This window comes from Pyxicephalus adspersus, chromosome 1, assembly GCF_032062135.1.
Source record: "Pyxicephalus adspersus chromosome 1, UCB_Pads_2.0, whole genome shotgun sequence".
Classification (NCBI taxonomy): Eukaryota; Metazoa; Chordata; class Amphibia; order Anura; family Pyxicephalidae; genus Pyxicephalus; species Pyxicephalus adspersus.
The window spans coordinates 1,392,859-1,410,464 of record NC_092858.1 but is presented as its reverse complement, the minus strand read 5'-3'; positions in this window follow the sequence as shown (position 1 = coordinate 1,410,464).

Here is a 17,606-nt window from a genome sequence, read left to right as displayed (position 1 = left end):
GTCTTGCAATTAAATATAGACCATTTAGAGCTTCAAAGATTACTCCCAAGGAAACTCTTCGAGGCGAAACACATCGGGCATAATTATGACTTTTAGGGTTATTTACCACTATATAGACAGAAGGTGATGTCTAGAAATTAGATATTTATATGTATATATCAGTACATAAATAATGATTTACACCATTATTATTTTGGAGCCAGAACCTCTTTCTTTCGTCTCCCTTTCTCTAAAATCAAGTAGCTCCATGATGAACTGTTATGCAAGCGGGTGTGGACCCACTGTGCCACTGACCTGCTATACTCCAGAGGGGCGTGACTAAGCAGCTACCAGGTCTTCGCTAGAGCCTCTGATGGTGAGGATAGGCTTGGGCTGCGGGGTAGCTGCCAGGTGCCACTCCAGAGCAATCCCCAGGCCAGTGGCAGCTGACCACAGGAGTCAGGAAGCAATGATACAGAACCAGGACCAGGCGGCAAACAGGCGAAGTCCAGAAACGTAATTCAAGGTCAGGGTCAGGCAGCAATCAGGCAAAGTCCAAAACGTATCCGAGGTCAGGGTCAGGCAGCAAACAGGCAGAGTCCAAAATCGTTAGCAAGGTCCGGTACACGGTAAAGCAAAACAGGAAGGCTGAGAAGGCAGCCAGAGTAGGTTCCAGGCTGAGAAGGCAGCCAGAGTAGGTTCCAGGCTGAGAAAGCAGTCAGAGTGGGTTCCAGGCTGAGAAGGAAGCCAGAGTGGGTTCCAGGCTGAGAAGGCAGCCAGAGTGAGTTCCAGGCCGACTGGCGAGAGATTATGCCGTAGGTTTCCAAGAGCTGGAGAGGAGACTTTGGATTGAGATTACCAAAACTGCATGAACCATGAGGGGATTATGTTTAGCACATTTGCATGAACTGTGTACCACTGGGGCTTACAAGTGGACAGAGAGATAGCATACCTAAAGTGAGACAGCTAGTTGCCCAGCTGGGCCATCACAATAAAGCCTGCAGGCGGGAGCCTGGACTTTTATGTTGATTTAAAGTGTTGCTGCCTTATTGTGAACTGTTTGATCCCTGCTGCCCAATTCCCCACAACCACAACTGGTTACCCTGCAAGCATCCTGTTACCATGAGCAATTCCCCTGTGCTATGTCATATTATATATATATTATGTAAGGATTACTTTGTTTTGGATTTAATAGTTATTTTGTATTTAATCCAATACAAAATTATTTGAATTTCCTGCCGCACCTCCCGCCAGCACCAACTTCACCGGGGAAACCCTGGGAATGCCACTGCACTTGCTGGCTGAAGATCATAAGAAGAGGACAAGCCCAAGGATGGCCATGGACAAGCGGGACGCTGGAGGACATGATGGGACCAGGTAAGTGGTTTATTTTTATGTTTTTAAGCTACCCCGAGTGTGGCTCTGGGTCACCGCTTTTTGCATGTTTTTTTTAACCCGAGCCACACTCGGGAATACCGCCAGGGGTTTTAAACTAAATGTAGCCACCTGGCTTTAGCTGTGTGGGCTGAGTATCAGAAGCCGGAGCCCTATCAGGATCATTATGCCCTGGGGGTTCAGGTGAATTGGCAGAATCATGTAAATGCCCAATGTGTGTTTATTTACTTTTTTTGGCACCAGGTATTTAGTTTGATTGGATTCAGTATCACAGATCTGGCTTCATACACTATGGACCTTAAAGAGAAAAAAAAATTATAATAACTACAGAACGTGCCAGTAGATCCAGCTGCTGTAATAGGCACAAATCTCAAGTATAGGAGAAACCATGGGCAGAACGTGCGTACAATGATCTGCCCATATTTATATGAATTAAAACCAAGCCCTTTTCCCTTATAAGCGGTGTACTTGAACTGCTGGAGTACTATTTAGCTGGTGGTGCCAAGCCTCCTAAGTCAGCTTCTTCCCCTCACCCTAGGAAATCAGTACAGGGGTATATGGCATCTCTTACCTATTCCCAAAAAGGGTTCACTTAGACCTAGGGGCACATGATAGAAAGAAATGTCTTATTTTTATGTGCGATCCAGCGCAGATCCATCAGGCGCCCCCTCTGCACAATGACAGGAGCTCAGGTCAGCTCAGCATTCTTTCATCATTTTTATGTTTCCAACCTGACACCTGTATTGGCTGAACACAGGTCCGAAATCCAGGAGCTTTTCTCATTGTGTTTACCCACCAGTGGGGGGAGCTGTCCCCGGCCTCTCCGAGGTGTCCCTACTGAACCCAATGACGGGAGCTCAGCCCAGCTGGTTAGAGTTCTGCATTGTTTACATGTCCTCACCTTTCACCTGTCAAATAAATGATAATCAATGCATGCATTTGGTCCAACGTTTGACCTTTCATGATCGGTTCCAGAGCCCTGCACACACATCGCTGCTGTTTTATTGAGAGGGAGCAGGACATGTGAGTGGGAACCATGCTGTGACCTCCTCCATAGCAAAGTACAGCTACCATCCATTATTCTTCCAGAGCAGAGTGATGAATAAAAGTGTTGGACACAAGCCATATTTTTGGGGGATTTTCTGGGTTTATCGTACACCCAATCTCACATTTCACAGGCATGAGAATGGTTGATGCATGTCTTGAAAATGCAAAAAACATAACATATGTATCCCAGGGGCCAGAGGGTTTCCCATTCAGTCTTTACTGCTGTGACAGTACGTGCGAGAGGGGAGTGGTACTCCTCGAAATATATTCATTCAGTTCCCTATATCGATGTGTATCTGCTACCCCATACCTGCCTCCTATCTCATTTCAATTCACCTCACACACCCCACAACTAAACTAATAAAAGGAATGGAGGAGCTCCGCTATGAGAAGAGATTAGCTGAACTGAATCTATTCTCCCTTGAGAAGAGACGTATAAGGGGGGATATGATCACCCTGTATAAATATATAAAGGCGACTATCTGCATATGAGAAGAGGAAGTGTCCTCAGTGTAAGAGGGACGGCGGCCATTTTGTTGTAGCCTGGAAGAGGCTGAGGAGTTTTAATAAGTGACAGATACTTCCTGCTGAAGGGTTTGTAGTCTGAGGGGAGGAATTAATTAAGTCTTACTTTTTTGGGATAATGTTCTTTACATATAAACATAATGTATATAGTATATTAAAGCAGAATTAAGCTCAAGTCAGTTCACCTGTCCCAGCGCCAGACGCCACCACCTTTCTTACCCGCTTACTCTTCCAGACATTTTGCAGACATCTTGATTGGCCGTGCCTGGAGGACATAACTCCCGGGCAGGCATTTATTCATCTCTGGCATACGCAAGGGTAAGCAGAAATGTCAAGTTTCCATGGCAACCAAAGCCAAAGCTGCTCATGCGCATCTCGGCTTTTTACCAGAAACTCGGCATAATCAGGCCGCTAAGTCTCATGATTGCAGAATAGACACCTTACAAACCGTGGGCTAAAGGTCCTCGACGTTTCTGTAAATTGGGGCACCACTATAGTCCCGTCATTGGCTGGTGGCCTTGGGATAATGTTTTCCTCTTGTTGTGCCTCCATTGCTCTACCTCTGCTTTGTTGCTGCACTACAATGATGGTACTGCTTGTATTTCCTACAACTCACCATTTTCATTAACTTCACACAAAATGGTGCAAACATCCCAGATCATCAGTCACTGATTGCGTGACAAAACTTTAGGTTCCAGGGAGCAAGTCATCCCAAAGGTACTCACGTGATACAAAAGACAGGATTCCCTGGGGGAACTTAAAGTTGAAATCTATTCAGTACCCTAAGGTAACTTCAAATGTTCCATTTTAAATTCCCATGACCCTGTATGATGTCTCTTCTTAGCCCATGTGGCATTGTTACTTTTTTTGTGGAACTGATCAATACAAATTATGTTTTGTAGCCAAGCTCACTATTTTTGGTGTTAACAGAACCACATCAACAGAAGGAGGTCATTAAACCACTGCAGAGAGGCCGGGAGGAAATTTAAAGCATACCTAAACTCAGGTAGACAACCCTTTTATTTAAAGTAAAACTTTTGTTTGTTAGTGTAAACATTTGTAGCCATGTTATGGGGGGGGGGGGGAAGGGATGCAGGCACCTATCCTGGCTGAGCACATGTTCTCATCTCTGTCCCTGTACCTCCTGCATTTCTCTAAATCCTGATGGGGTTTCCCAGGCCACTATCAGGGGCAGGAAAACTTTAACAATTTTATTTGCTATTTACAAAGTTACAACTCAGCAAGCAGATAGAAAAAGGCAGACCCCTACACATTTTTTTTAAAGGATGCTGCACCACCACCTTAATTCTTAATCGCTTCGGTCAGGGTGTCAAACTCAAATACACAGTGGGCCAAAATTAAAAATTTAGACAAACTTGTTGTGGGCCAAACTTGAAACTGACATATCACCGCTACTACTATTCCCTGCATCAAGAAAACAGTCCAATGCGGGCCCACGCATAGGCAGAGAGGCTGGTAGTCTATATATGCAAGGAATAATGCAAGGAGTGATGCAAGGAATTGTAGTAGCGCCGTTATTTAAATGCAGCTGCAACTTATGTTTAGGTTTCGAGGGCCAAAACAAAGGACATTGCGGGCCAGAGTTTGACACTCCTGGCCTAGGTGATCAAGAATGAATAGGAGCACAGAGACTCCAGGTATACCTATGTCACGCATCCTGGGGTCCACTTGGATGCTCCTTCTGCTCATGCCTATGCCTCTCGGGCATGCGCAGAAGGAGCCCTTTCATTAATAGGGAAAAAAATTGCCAATCTCATATGTGTGGAAGAACAGAGGAGAAGATGGCGGTGCCTGGAGCTCCCCCTACGCCGGGCTGAAGAAGGATACCAGGATGACACGAGACCTGATGGAAGAAACCTCCCCGACAGATCGACTGCTCTGCGGGACTGAAGATAAGTGTGGTTTTATTGTTTTGTGTTTACTTACGGTATTTTTGTGTCTTTGTTCTGCCTTCCAAAGAATAAATTAGACACTATCTATGTATCTAATTTATTTTTTTTACATTTTATGTGAAGGTTTTTAAGTTCATAAGGATGTTTTTTGTTTATTTTTTTATTCTCTTGTAGTCCTATTCCCACTCATTCTGCAGGCTACTGATGTGTTGTGGCACAACCTGTGTGGTATATAGGAGCAGAGCCTTTACTTTATCTGTGGAAACAGGATGAAATCTCCCATAAGCACAGTGCCTCCACTCAATTGGGTCTTGTGAGTAGCAAGTGCAGTCCCAGTTGAGAATAGTATACTCATAGACAATAATCCACACTGTATTAGCAGAAAGAGTCTCTGTATTGAACAGTAACAAAATATGAAATCCAGTGTAACATCAAACTTTGCAATCTTCAAACAGCAGCAGTGTACACATGTTAAAGTCCTTTCAGTATGTCCCAGTGAGTGGATTCTGCCATAACTTACAGTCTGCAGTTATACTTTCTCTGCGCATGCAACAGAATCTGAGTCTCTCACTCTCCAGCCCATGTCCTTCCCAAGCGCTTACCCAAGAATCCCTGACCCAGACTAGGTCAGTACAGATCACGTCATCCCCCAAAGTGCCGAGGGCACAGCAACCATCTTGGAACATGGCAAAACACACACTGCAGTAATTATCATAGAATACATTAATGCATAAACAGGTAGTGAAATGACTACATTGCTACACTCTTTACATTTATTTCATAGTCAGGTGACCAGAGATGAATGCAGGAATGCTTGCAATTCTTCCAAGATTAAAAACAGGTTGGTGTGGGATGAAAACATGTTATATATGTATCCAGGTTGCTGGGCAACCATTGTGTAAGATCTGATATTTTTTTATTTTTTGAGTGTTTTTGGAAAGGATGCGAAGGCAGAAGCTAAGCAGCTCTGATGTTTTCATGCATTACCTCTCTTGACTGTGCTACAAGGCAAATATAAAGTTAAATGCTAGATTTTTTTGTACCTATTTACTAATGTACTCTTAACAACCTCCAATAACAAAACATTAACAGATTTTGTATTTTTTTAACAAATTTATTTATTTCACCCCCCCAAAAAAAAATATTTTCAAACATTAATAACAAAAATAATAAATATAATAAAATATAAACAAAAATCCAAAACAACATATTTACATTTAGTTTAAAAATTTACTTTTGGGGGCATACCCTGAGGTCGGTCCATCCCCAGTTGCTGCTTAATGGCAGACATCCTTCTGTGGAGCCAGCTAGCCTGGAGATTTTTAGGAAAACAATGTGGCAAAATCCTGGCAAAACAAAAATCAAATAAAAAAAACTTACCAGCAGGATGTCTGCCATATTGCTGGGTTAGGATGGGACCTCCTCAGGGCCGGCTGCCTCCGTTGAACTTAAGCTTGGTGTGTATTTGGAAAGAAAAAAAAAAGTAGAGCGGTAAATACTGAGCTAACACAATGGTTTAATATTTGGTCTTCCAACGAGCATATTCTAAAAGGAAAGGTGAAAATTTGAGCTTGGTCTTAAATTGCACAGTACTTAATAATGAAAGGTATGTTATCCAGTTTCATCAAGTTATGACTGTTTTTCTGTTTACACCGAGCAAAACAAGAAAGAAAACTGCTTCCTGGAGCCAAGCTAATTATGGCAATGGAACTAAAGTAATACAGTTGGTGTCAATGGAGGTTGTGGCTTTTCAAAAGGCCAAACTTGGTTAACCCCCCCTAGCGGTCTGATTCTGTCCAAATTTCCATGCAAAAAGCGGTACAATTTTTTGCATGGAAATTTATTTTACATTCCAGACCTATAATTCTTGGGCAAAACTCACCGAATTAATAAATTTAATAAAAAAACTTTAAAAAAACCTCACAAAAAAAAAATAATGTAATATTACTGTACAGCAGCATATATAATATAATATAATATAATATATATATATATATATATAATATAATTAGATATATAATATATGAATATTTCTTTGTATTGGACTCAATACAGCTATTTAGTATTAAATCTAATACAAAATGATTTAAATTTCCCGCCACTAAGTCCCATGCATGTACTGACGTCACCGGGAAACCCCGTAGGACGTCTCTGCACTTCGCGGCTGGAGATCGGAGCAGCAGGATGTGTCCCTAGGACCTGCGGGGACCAGCAGGAAGATGGAGGATGCAGACAGAGTAAGGTAAGTGGGGTTTTTTTTAAGCTTAAAGCTACCCCATATGTGACTCTGGAATACCGATTTTTGCACTAAAATCCACCCAGAGTCACACTCGGGAATACCGCTCAGAAGGTTAAATGACATTTACCTTTGGCTTCTGCTAAACATTGCCTAGACATAAAGCTAGTCATACTCTCATAATCATACTTATTATAGCTAGGCTTAACAAACTATATCCTAGTTTATATTATTTGTTCTAAAGGAATGTTCACAATATAGAAAGACTATAAATTACCGTCAGATTAACTTGTGTTCTGGAGAAGGGGAAGCCAACCCAGCTGTAGAGAAAAACAACAGCATAAGTAAAAGTAGTTGGGCCAGACTAAAGTACACTTGCAAGGGTATTCAAGGATAAAAGCTTAAGGCAGAACTAAAAGATATTTTTTGGGGGCCTGTGTAGTATGGACACAGGAACATAATTTCTCCCTCATTCCATATTCCTCTCCGTCATCACAGAAACCAACTTACGGATCCACAGGTCTGTTAAAACTCAGGATATGGCAGATACATAAACAAGCACGTATATGTATACGTACATACATATATAGGAGTGACCTCTGACTTGTTAGATAATTTGAAGAGCACTAATTGGTCTCCTGGGTCTCAGACAAGCCTAAAAACTCTTTTTGTCTAGAGGACATTCTCCCAGAAGGCTTCCACTGTCCTCTGGACAAAAAGAGTTTCCAGGCTTGTCCGAGACCTAGGAAACAAATGAGATATATATATATATATATATATAGATGCAAACAAGAATGCGATTGGCTGAACTATCCCGCTGGAAGAAGTGAAGAATCCCTCGTTTCTAAGCTAATATATAATTTTTAAACGTTCACACATAACATACATTGTTTTTTTGGATGTACCGGTAGTGGGAAGATGTATGCCATTCAAAATGATTTTCACGACCAGGTATCATCCTGCTATTTACCAGTGGACTCACCTGGCACTACCATGGATGGGTGCCATTGCGAAATATAAACGAGCGCCATGCAAGTCTCCAGCTTCCTCTCCACTTCTACCATCGGAGGACAGCATGGACTCGGTTCCATGCCAGCTGAAAGAGGTACCACAGGGAGATGTTTCAGGTTTCATACAGCGCTTAAGGGTCATGATAAGAGAGGAGCTTTCTCAGGCTTCTGCATCCATAACCGCTGAGTTGACCTAAGGGACATCGGCCATTGTACAGCATCTTTAGAAACACATACGGGATGATGCCACAACAATGTTAGAAAGTATGGATCAAGATCTAGGGGCAGCTCTGAAAGAAATTCAGTACCTTAAAGATCAATTGGAAGATTGTGAAAACCGCTCCCGGAGGAGCAATCTCAGAGGGCATTCCAGAAACAGTGGTTGATGTACAGGGGTATGTTACTACCCTGCTGGAGGAGCTGGCACAGGAGATCCTAGCCAACCATAGTCCAATTTCACTTTTGAATGTGGACGTGAAAATTCTAGCCTAAATTTTGGCAACTAGATTAAAACGGTTCTTAAGTGATTTGATCCATGGTGACCAAGTGGGATTCGTCTATAGATGCCAGGCAGGAGATATTATAGGAGCACTACAGATTTTGCACCTGGCTCTTTCTAAGAAGATTCAGTGCACCTTTCTTTCTTTAGATGTGCGCAAAGCATTTGATTTGCTCTCCTTGCAATATGTTTTTTGCACTCAATAAATGGGGGTTTGACGATGAATTTCTTCATTGGTTGTCAGCATTATATGCTTCTCCATCAGCAGTATTCAGATATATGGGTTTTGAATCTGCTTTGTTTCCCATATTAAGGGGTAGAAGGCAAGGTTGCCCCCTCTTGCCTATACTTTTTTATCTTAGTCCTTGAGCCTCTGCACTGGCTATTCGGAATAATTCCGACATTACAGGGGTCAGGATATTTGACCTTGAGCAGAAGGTAATGGCGACTATGTACTATTATCTCTTACATCACCGGTAACAACATTGCCTAACTTGTGTTCTTTGCTGTCCTCTTTTGTTGTGATTTTAGGTTTGCATGTTAATGATAGAAAAATCCAAAGCTTTAGATATTACCTTACCACCGCAGGTTGTAGAAGCCATACGCCCACACTTTGCTTTTCAATGGCAAGACACAATCCCCTAACTAGGGTATTAAACTTATGTTTAGATTGTCATCGATTTACCATGCTAATTACCCACCATTATTGAAAGAATTATCAGTCCCATGTACTAAGTGGCAGGGTTACCCTCTTTCATGGATTGGCAAAATACATGCTAATAAAATGTCCTACCTCCCGAAGCTACTTTATTTTTTTTTTGCACACTTCCTATCCCAATTCCTTCACTAATTCATAGGTCAGAGCAGAAGAAAGTCCTTCAATGTATTTGCCATTCACTTAGGCCCCTTGTCTCTGAACACATACTATATAAACCTAAACTACTGGAAGCCTTTCGGTACCCAACTCTTAGTATTTTCTAGCAACGCAGTTAGCTCCCTTAGTGGCTTTGCACCGGTCCAGGGAATTCCCAATATGGGCTCAGATCTATTCTGGTGAATTGCCTTCGATTTCATTACATAATATATTGTGGCTACCTGCAACCCAGAGGCCACAAATTGAAGACTCCATTCCCTCATATGCCCTGGGCCTTTGGGATAGACTACAAATTTCTGCAGGGCTAATGTCCGGGCATACTCCTTTAGCTGGGATAATTAACTGTCCCTTTTTTGAACCGGCTTTTACTAATACACACACTTTTGGTTGGTGAGTGTCTAAACCAGGAAGCTTTGTGTGTGAGCTATACTCCTTTACAGGAAATAAGTCTTTCTCATTCCTGAAGAAACATTGGACCTGACCCTCAAATTGAATGTTTCGATATATGCAGATAAGACATTATCCGAAAGCTTTGTTACGGAATCCTAATGGTTCACCTTTACAAGTATCAGACTTTGAATCATGTTGTCTACGCAATCCCTATTTCATGGGTCTGGTGTCCTTCCTGTACAGGATACTGGTTCGTATGAACACTCACCGCCCGCAAAACATGTTTGAATGGGAAGATGACCTGAACTCCACTATAGGCCCAGAGCGATGAAATGATATCTGGCAATCCATAGCTAAGTTTTCGCCCAATATTACTGCCCAAGAAAATGCCTATAAAGTACTATTTAGATCAAGGGTCAGCAAACTTTTTGGCTACTAGGCAATTTTAGGAGGTCAAGAAGGCACACTAGGCTAGAGTTTCTCTCTCGCTGATGCCTCCGCCCCCACCAGGAACGCCCCTGACGGGAAATCCCTCCCCTCTGCAATGCATACGGAGGAGAGGGAATGTCCCCTTACCCTGGTGGCGTAAGTCTTAATGCCAGCCACGGGTAAATAGGGAAGGGAAGCCTAACAAGGAGGCTCAATAGCTGCATGCGGCTCCGGAGCCACGGGTAGCCGACCCCTGCCAGCCGATTAAGCCGATCGACCAGGGGGGCGTTAAAACAGAAGGGTTCACTGGCTAGGCCGTATCTGGCCTAAAGGCCAGAGTTTACTGACCCCTGATTTAGATGGTACTTAACACCAGATAGGACAGCTAAGGACAGCAAATAGGGAAGGGAAGCGTAACAAGGAGGCTCAATAGCTGCATGCGGCTCCGGAGCCACGGGTTGCCGACATCTGCCGGCTGACTAAGCCAATCGACCAACCAGGGGGGCCTTAAAACAGAAGGGTTCACTGGCTAGGCCGTATCTGGCCTAAAGGCCAGAGTTTGCTGACCCCTGATTTAGATGGTACTTAACACTAGATAGGACAGCTAAATTTGTTCCAGATGGAACTTTACGTTGTTTCAAAGGGTGTGGAGCTATTGGCACTTTTCTCCATACCTGGTGGGACTGACCAGTTGTTCGTCGACTTTGGATTAGGGTATATAATCATATAGGATCTGTTTTAAACATATCAATTCGGAAGAACCTTTGGGAAGCACTTTTTCATGTGCCAAACTTGTCTTTCACAAAACAGCAAAACCTATTTCATTTGTGTTTTTAGCTACCCGTCAAACCATAGCTTGGAAAAAGCCTACTCTCAATTATTCAGCAGGTCTCTCTCGAGTTTCTAATACTATGGCATTAGAAAAGATTACTGCTGTAGATAACGATACTGTCAATAACTTTCATAAAGTTTGGTCTCCTTGGTTAGACCATCATGCCTCTCCAGATTTGGATCGCAGACTTTTGCAGCTCCAAACATCTGCGTGTCATCCTTCTCCTATTTGGAGCTTCATGTTGCACTTTTTTATTGTCACCCATAACTATTTTTTATTTTTTTGTGTTTTTGTATTTGTTACATTGTTATTGCAGATGATTCTGTATTTCTTTTTTTTTTTCATTTTGTATATTTTTAAAGTTCATACTTTTAAATGTAAACTTATTTGGAAAAACTACTAAAAATGTATTGAAACCAAATAATTATATTTTCCGAACAATTTTAGTGCAAGCTCGCTGTCAAAGATCTCCACAAGTTAAGGGGATCTGTGCCTTTTTTAGGCTCACTCACCTTGCACTCCCCTGCTGTCAGCACAAACTCTGCTTCAGGAACCAACTCTCTGCTCACTGCATGGTTCAGGTCATGTGACTCCGGATCAGCTGCTTCCTTGCCTCAGAGGACTAGAGTGTTACACAGACGCACTCCATCTGCTGGCAGGCATCTAAACTACACCTGAGAATATGTCTTCACCAGCACTCATTCTGCTGGTGGGTTAGGAGTCTGCTGCTCACGTGACTCAATCATCAAATGAAAACCCCTTTATAGGGAAGTGGCTGGCAACAGGAAGTTGCCTGGACAAGGAGTTCCTTTTGGTTCTGCTCCCAGGCTCCCACTGGTCCAGGTCTGCACTGTATGTCTCACCTACTGCCTCTCCAGACAGGAAAGACATAGAATTCACTGTTTATAGTGGTTCAGTAGAGGAGGTTACACTTTTTCTATTTAGAGCATTCCGAGATTCAGCTTACACTTTGTATAGTGTTTAAAAAGTACAAAGATAACAAAACACACAGCATAAACAGGACCGAAAAATAAAGACTAATCAAAGAACAATAACAATAAAGTTGGTTTTCTTGGTCCAGGTTACTTGTTTAAAATTCAGTTGTTCAGAGTGAATAGGCTCTTTCCAAACTAGGCATGTCTGGGACTTAAGCCGCTAACACACTTTCAATTATAGTCGTTGGAAAGGATCTTTCATGATCACTTCCAACGACTAAGCATACCACAATGGGTGAATGATGATGTACATACAGCACCGTTCTGCTCTATGCAAAGGGGAGGGAGAGAGCGACGGAGCAGCACCCCGCTGCACGCTCTCCCCCTCCACTTGCATTAGGATCGTTTGTCGTTCATCGTCCGTGGATCCGCCAGGACGGTCGCTCGTACGATGAATGATGCGTGCTGTACACACTTCAGATTCTCGTCCGATATCAGCCCTGAGCTGATTATCGAGCGAGAACCATTGGAAGTGTGTACGTAGCTTTATGGTTCACCAGAACACGCTAAAGGGGGTTTCCAGATTTTCCTGAGGGCTAGGAGACACAAAATTCCAACTTTTACTATGTATGTTGAAAACTAGCAGATCTTGGAGGATGTACTGGCGGGTTATCTGATAACAGATAAGAATACCTGATTAGGGAGAAGTTATGTTTCTGTGGCTATACTAATGGACACAGGCCCTAAAAAAGGGACTCTAGCCCCTACTCCTCTACCTTTAATGTGAAATGACATTGGTGCTCTCCAATATCACACGCGTGTTCTGAATGGTAATGATATACAAGTCCCAGTGTGTCCCAAAAGACAAGGTATCGCCAACCCCAGCTAGTGAGAACTACCAGTACTAGTCCTATTTCCAGAACCAGTAGTTCTTTATCAGGGCATGCAGGGTGTTGCGTCCTTCTCACAGCAGCAGGATGCATTTTCCTTTTTCAATGGCTCTGATAAAGCAAGCAGAGCCTGGTCAATCCACCATGGTGATCTGGTGGAACCTGAGTGTGAACCTCAGGTTCTTGGGGATGGGCACAGCAATGCATGCATTTTGTTTTGAATCTCTTCCCCATGGCAGCAGCACTGCAGCCTCATGAGCAGACTAAACACCACATGCGTACTGCTCAGTCAGCACAGTCTGTTTAGTGAAGTTGGAGACCTCCCTCATTCTTTGGGCCTGATTTATTAAAGTTCTCCAAGCCTGAAGAGGATACACTTTCATCTGTGGAGCTGGGTGACCCAGCAAACTTGGAATGGATCTGGTCCAGGACTGAAAACACTTGCTGGCAAACTACGTTTAAGAAATCTATCCCAGGATTGCTGGATCACCCAGCTTCACTGATGAAAGTGTATCCTCTTCAGTCTTGGAGAGCTTCAATAAAGGTCCATTGTTCTAATTATATTCTGTGTTAGCTGTGTGTAAAGTGCTGCAAACATTTCCAATGCTATGCTCTCTGACACCAAACTACAGCTTGCACAGCTGTTGGGGGAACAGACAGACCCTTCCCTTCCCCTCTACATGTGCTTTTGTTGATATATGTTCACCGATCGGAGGGATGAACATGAGCATTACCTCCCCCCACCCTGGAAATGTATAAATTGTTGGAGTAAATGAGCAGCCCACAAGGCTGGAGGACATCACCAAAGACACTTCCTGTGAGCTGCTCCCAAGGACACTTGGTGCAGGAACACAAACCATGTGAGCTGCAAAGAGGTATTGGGACATAAAGTTTGTAAATGTGGGTGGTGTGACTAATATTAGTAGATATAGTATTTGTTTTCTTTATATTAGTGTGATGGTAATATAGGTTTATTGCAAGCTATAATATGCTGCAATATTAAAGATTTTATTATCTACCATAATGTTATATAACTCTTTTAATGATTTGTACTGTATGTAGCAAATAATAAACATAATCTAACATTGCTGTTTTATTCTATAAAATTAATATTCAAGAATATAAAACCTGTAAACCATGTGATATCTTTTATGTACACCTCACTTAATTTCATTACGAGTATTCAGCTAATGGAATGTGTGCAATAATGGTTTGCAAACTGGTATGATGCCTTATTGTTTCACCAATTTATAGGAGGCTCATCCTGTTATCTTCTCATGACAGCAATGTCTCTTTGGCTACGTACACACGTCAGATGATTCTCGTGTGATAATCGCCTCAGGGCTGAAATCGGAAGAGAATCTGCCGTGTGTACTGTGCTCGTCGTCCATTATTCAGGCGACTGTCTTTGCGGATCCACAGACAAGGAATGAAATAAAGTGGAGAGAGCTCAGTGGGTCTAGCTCAATCATTCTAACCCTCCCATCTCCGTAGAGCAGAATAGTGCTGTATGTACAGCGCATATTCATGCATCGTGCAGTCTTTTGTTGTGTCATGAAAGTTCCTTTCCAATAACAATTATTGCATGTCTGTACCCAGCCTTTTTTCAAGGAACATAAATTCTCCCATTTCTGATATTCCCTCATCAGATAATCCATCAACTCATTCTTCTAGATCTGATAGTTTACAACAGGCATTGTAAAAGTTGGAATTTTGTGTCACCTGGTGTTATAAAACACAGCATCTGGCAGATAGTGGTAGTGGAGTGGCCTCTTAAGCTGTTTTCAGGAACACATTTCTTAATAAACATAATTTTTATACTATAAAGTACTGTACAAAGTTGTAGTTTGGTGATCCATAGACAGATCATTATTGTGAGCATTTTGAGACCAGGAATTATTCTCCCAACCCTCAGGAACGTCTGCTCCCTTTAGCCTGTTCTGGTGAACCATAAGTCCCAGACATGCCTAGTTTGCTCTAATTGAACTCCATAATTTCTTTAACACTATAAAAAGTGTAAGCTGAATCCCTGAATGCTCTAAGTATAAACAATGAAACCTCCTCTCCTGAATGCTACCTTAACTCTACCTGAACTTTGAGTCATCCCTGACTGGAGTGACAGGGGGGGGGGGCAGACAGACTAAAACATGCAGAATCACAACTGCGGTTGTCAAAGGTACTGATTTGTGTTTGTTGTGGCAGGCTACCTATGAGTGTGTGTTTGGCAAGGTTTTTCAAATTGGTTACCCTTACCCCATGAAGGCCCTTTTTCAGCCTGCTGGTGTTCAGATTGTTCCTGAGTGTGCTGCTGTAAAATCTAACCGCATGGCTTGGGCTGAAAGGCATTCCGTACACCCCAAGATCTTTACTACCCCTCTGTGTTCTCCTCTACTTCTAGATTGCACCTCTCCACCAGGTGTTCTCCCTTGTACTCCTAGATTGCACCCCCCACAAAATATTCTCCTGTACCCCTAGATTACATCACGCACAAAGTATTCTCCTGTCCAGATCACACCCCTACACAGGTGCTATCTTTTATCCCTAGATTCCCCCCCAACTGGGGCTCTTCTATCTCCAGATGGCACCCCACAAGGTGCTTTTCTCTGTCCCTAGATCACAGCTCCCACCAGGTGGTCTTCTTTATTGATATTATTAATATTAATAATAATAATATTAAACAGGATTTATATAGGGCAAACATATTACAGAGCACTGTACATTAAATAGGGGTTGCAAATGACAGACGAACACAGACAGTGACACAGAAGGAGAGGACCCTGCCCAGAAGAGATTACAATTTAGTAGTCTCCTTTAAACCCAGATCGCACCTCCCCACTAGGTGTTCTCCCGTACCCCCAGATTACACCCCACCCAAAGGTCTACTCCTCTATACCTAGATCACACATCCACACCAGGTGCTCTCTTGTACCCCCCGGATCACACATCCCTACACAGTTCTCTTCTGCTCCTCTAGATTGCATCCCCCCACCAGGTTCCCTCCTATACTACTAGATGGCTTTCCCCCACCAGGGGTTCTCCCATACCCCTGATTGCATCCCCCAACCAGGTGCCCTCCTGTACCCCTAGATCGCACTCCTCCCCTGGTGCTCTTGTATAACCCTCTCTCTTCTATATAATCTCCCAGATTGCACATCCCCACTGGGTTCTCTCATGTACCCCTGGATTGCATACCCCCACCAGGTGCCCTCCTTTACTCGTAGATCACACTCCCATCAGGTTGCTCCCCCCAACAGATGTTCTCCAGTACCCCCAAAATTGAACTTTCCTGCTGGTGCTCTCCTGTAGCCCCAGATCACACATCCCCATCAGGTTCTCTCTAGTACCCCTCGATCACACCCCCACACCACCACATGTTGTCCTCTACACCTAGACTTCACTCTTCCAACAGGTGCTCTTCTTTGTACCCCTAGAATGCATCCCCCCACCTGGTGCTCCCCTGTACCCCTAGATTGCATTCTCCCATCAGGTGCCCTCCTGTACTCCTAGATCACATCCCTACAGGTGCACTGCTGTACCCCTAGATTGTACCACCCCCAGGTGCTGTATATCACACCCTCTTCAACCTGGTGCTCTCGCGATATATATATTCTGACTTTTCCTTTGTTTTTGTTATTTATACAGGTTGATAGATCTACTTGTATCTGGGTCTTCATAAGCACATGGGAGAGAAGTAATTTTTGTGACAATGACAATGGCTTCACAGTAAGGTCACAACCCATGGCTACAGCAGAGAAATAATTTTAGGAGCTATTTGCATGTTTGGAAAAAGGCTTTACAATAGACAAAGCATAACGCACACCTGAAGCTTCACAGTTCAGAAAAGCCATATTAGTGTTTTACATGCATCAAAAGTTTTAAATATAAGGCAGAGCTTATTACACACAAGACTGTTCACACTGGAGAAAAGTTTTGAATGAGAAAATTTTTTTTTACAGAGAAATCAAAACTTACTAATTACAAGATGGTTTACACTCTAGAGAGACTGTATCAATGTTCTGAATGTGACAGCTTTTTCAGCAAAAGCAAGGCTTAACAGACACAAAATGATTCACACAGGAGAGAAACCATATCTGTGTTCTGAATGTGACAAAGCTTTTTCAAAAAAGATAAACCTTATCACACATCAGAGGAGTCACACTGGAGAGAAGCCATTTCAGTGTACTAAATGTGACAAAGCTTTTTCAACAAAGGGAAGTCACACCGGAGAGAAGCCATTTCAGTGTTCTGAATGTGACAAAGCTTATCGAGTAAAGGGAGAACTTACCATACACCAGATGAGTCACACTGGAGAGAAGCCATTTCAGTGTACTGAATGTGACAAAGCTTTTGTAGTGAAGTCAAAGCTTACTAAACATCATAGGGTACACACTAGAGAAAAGACATATTAGTCTTCTCACAGTGACAACGTTTTTACACTGACATCAGATCATCATATACAAAAGAGATCACAAGGGAGAAAGCCATGAAGTGTTCTGAATAAGGGATAGCTTGCAGAACCTCAAAGTCCAGATGATTAGCAATCTTCATCCTCTTCTCAGCAGAAACTCTTGGAAAATGAGGAGTGGTAAAGAGATGTTCTAAAATAAGAAGGTTGTTTTAAAAAAGTTTATACCCCCCAAACAGACATATCA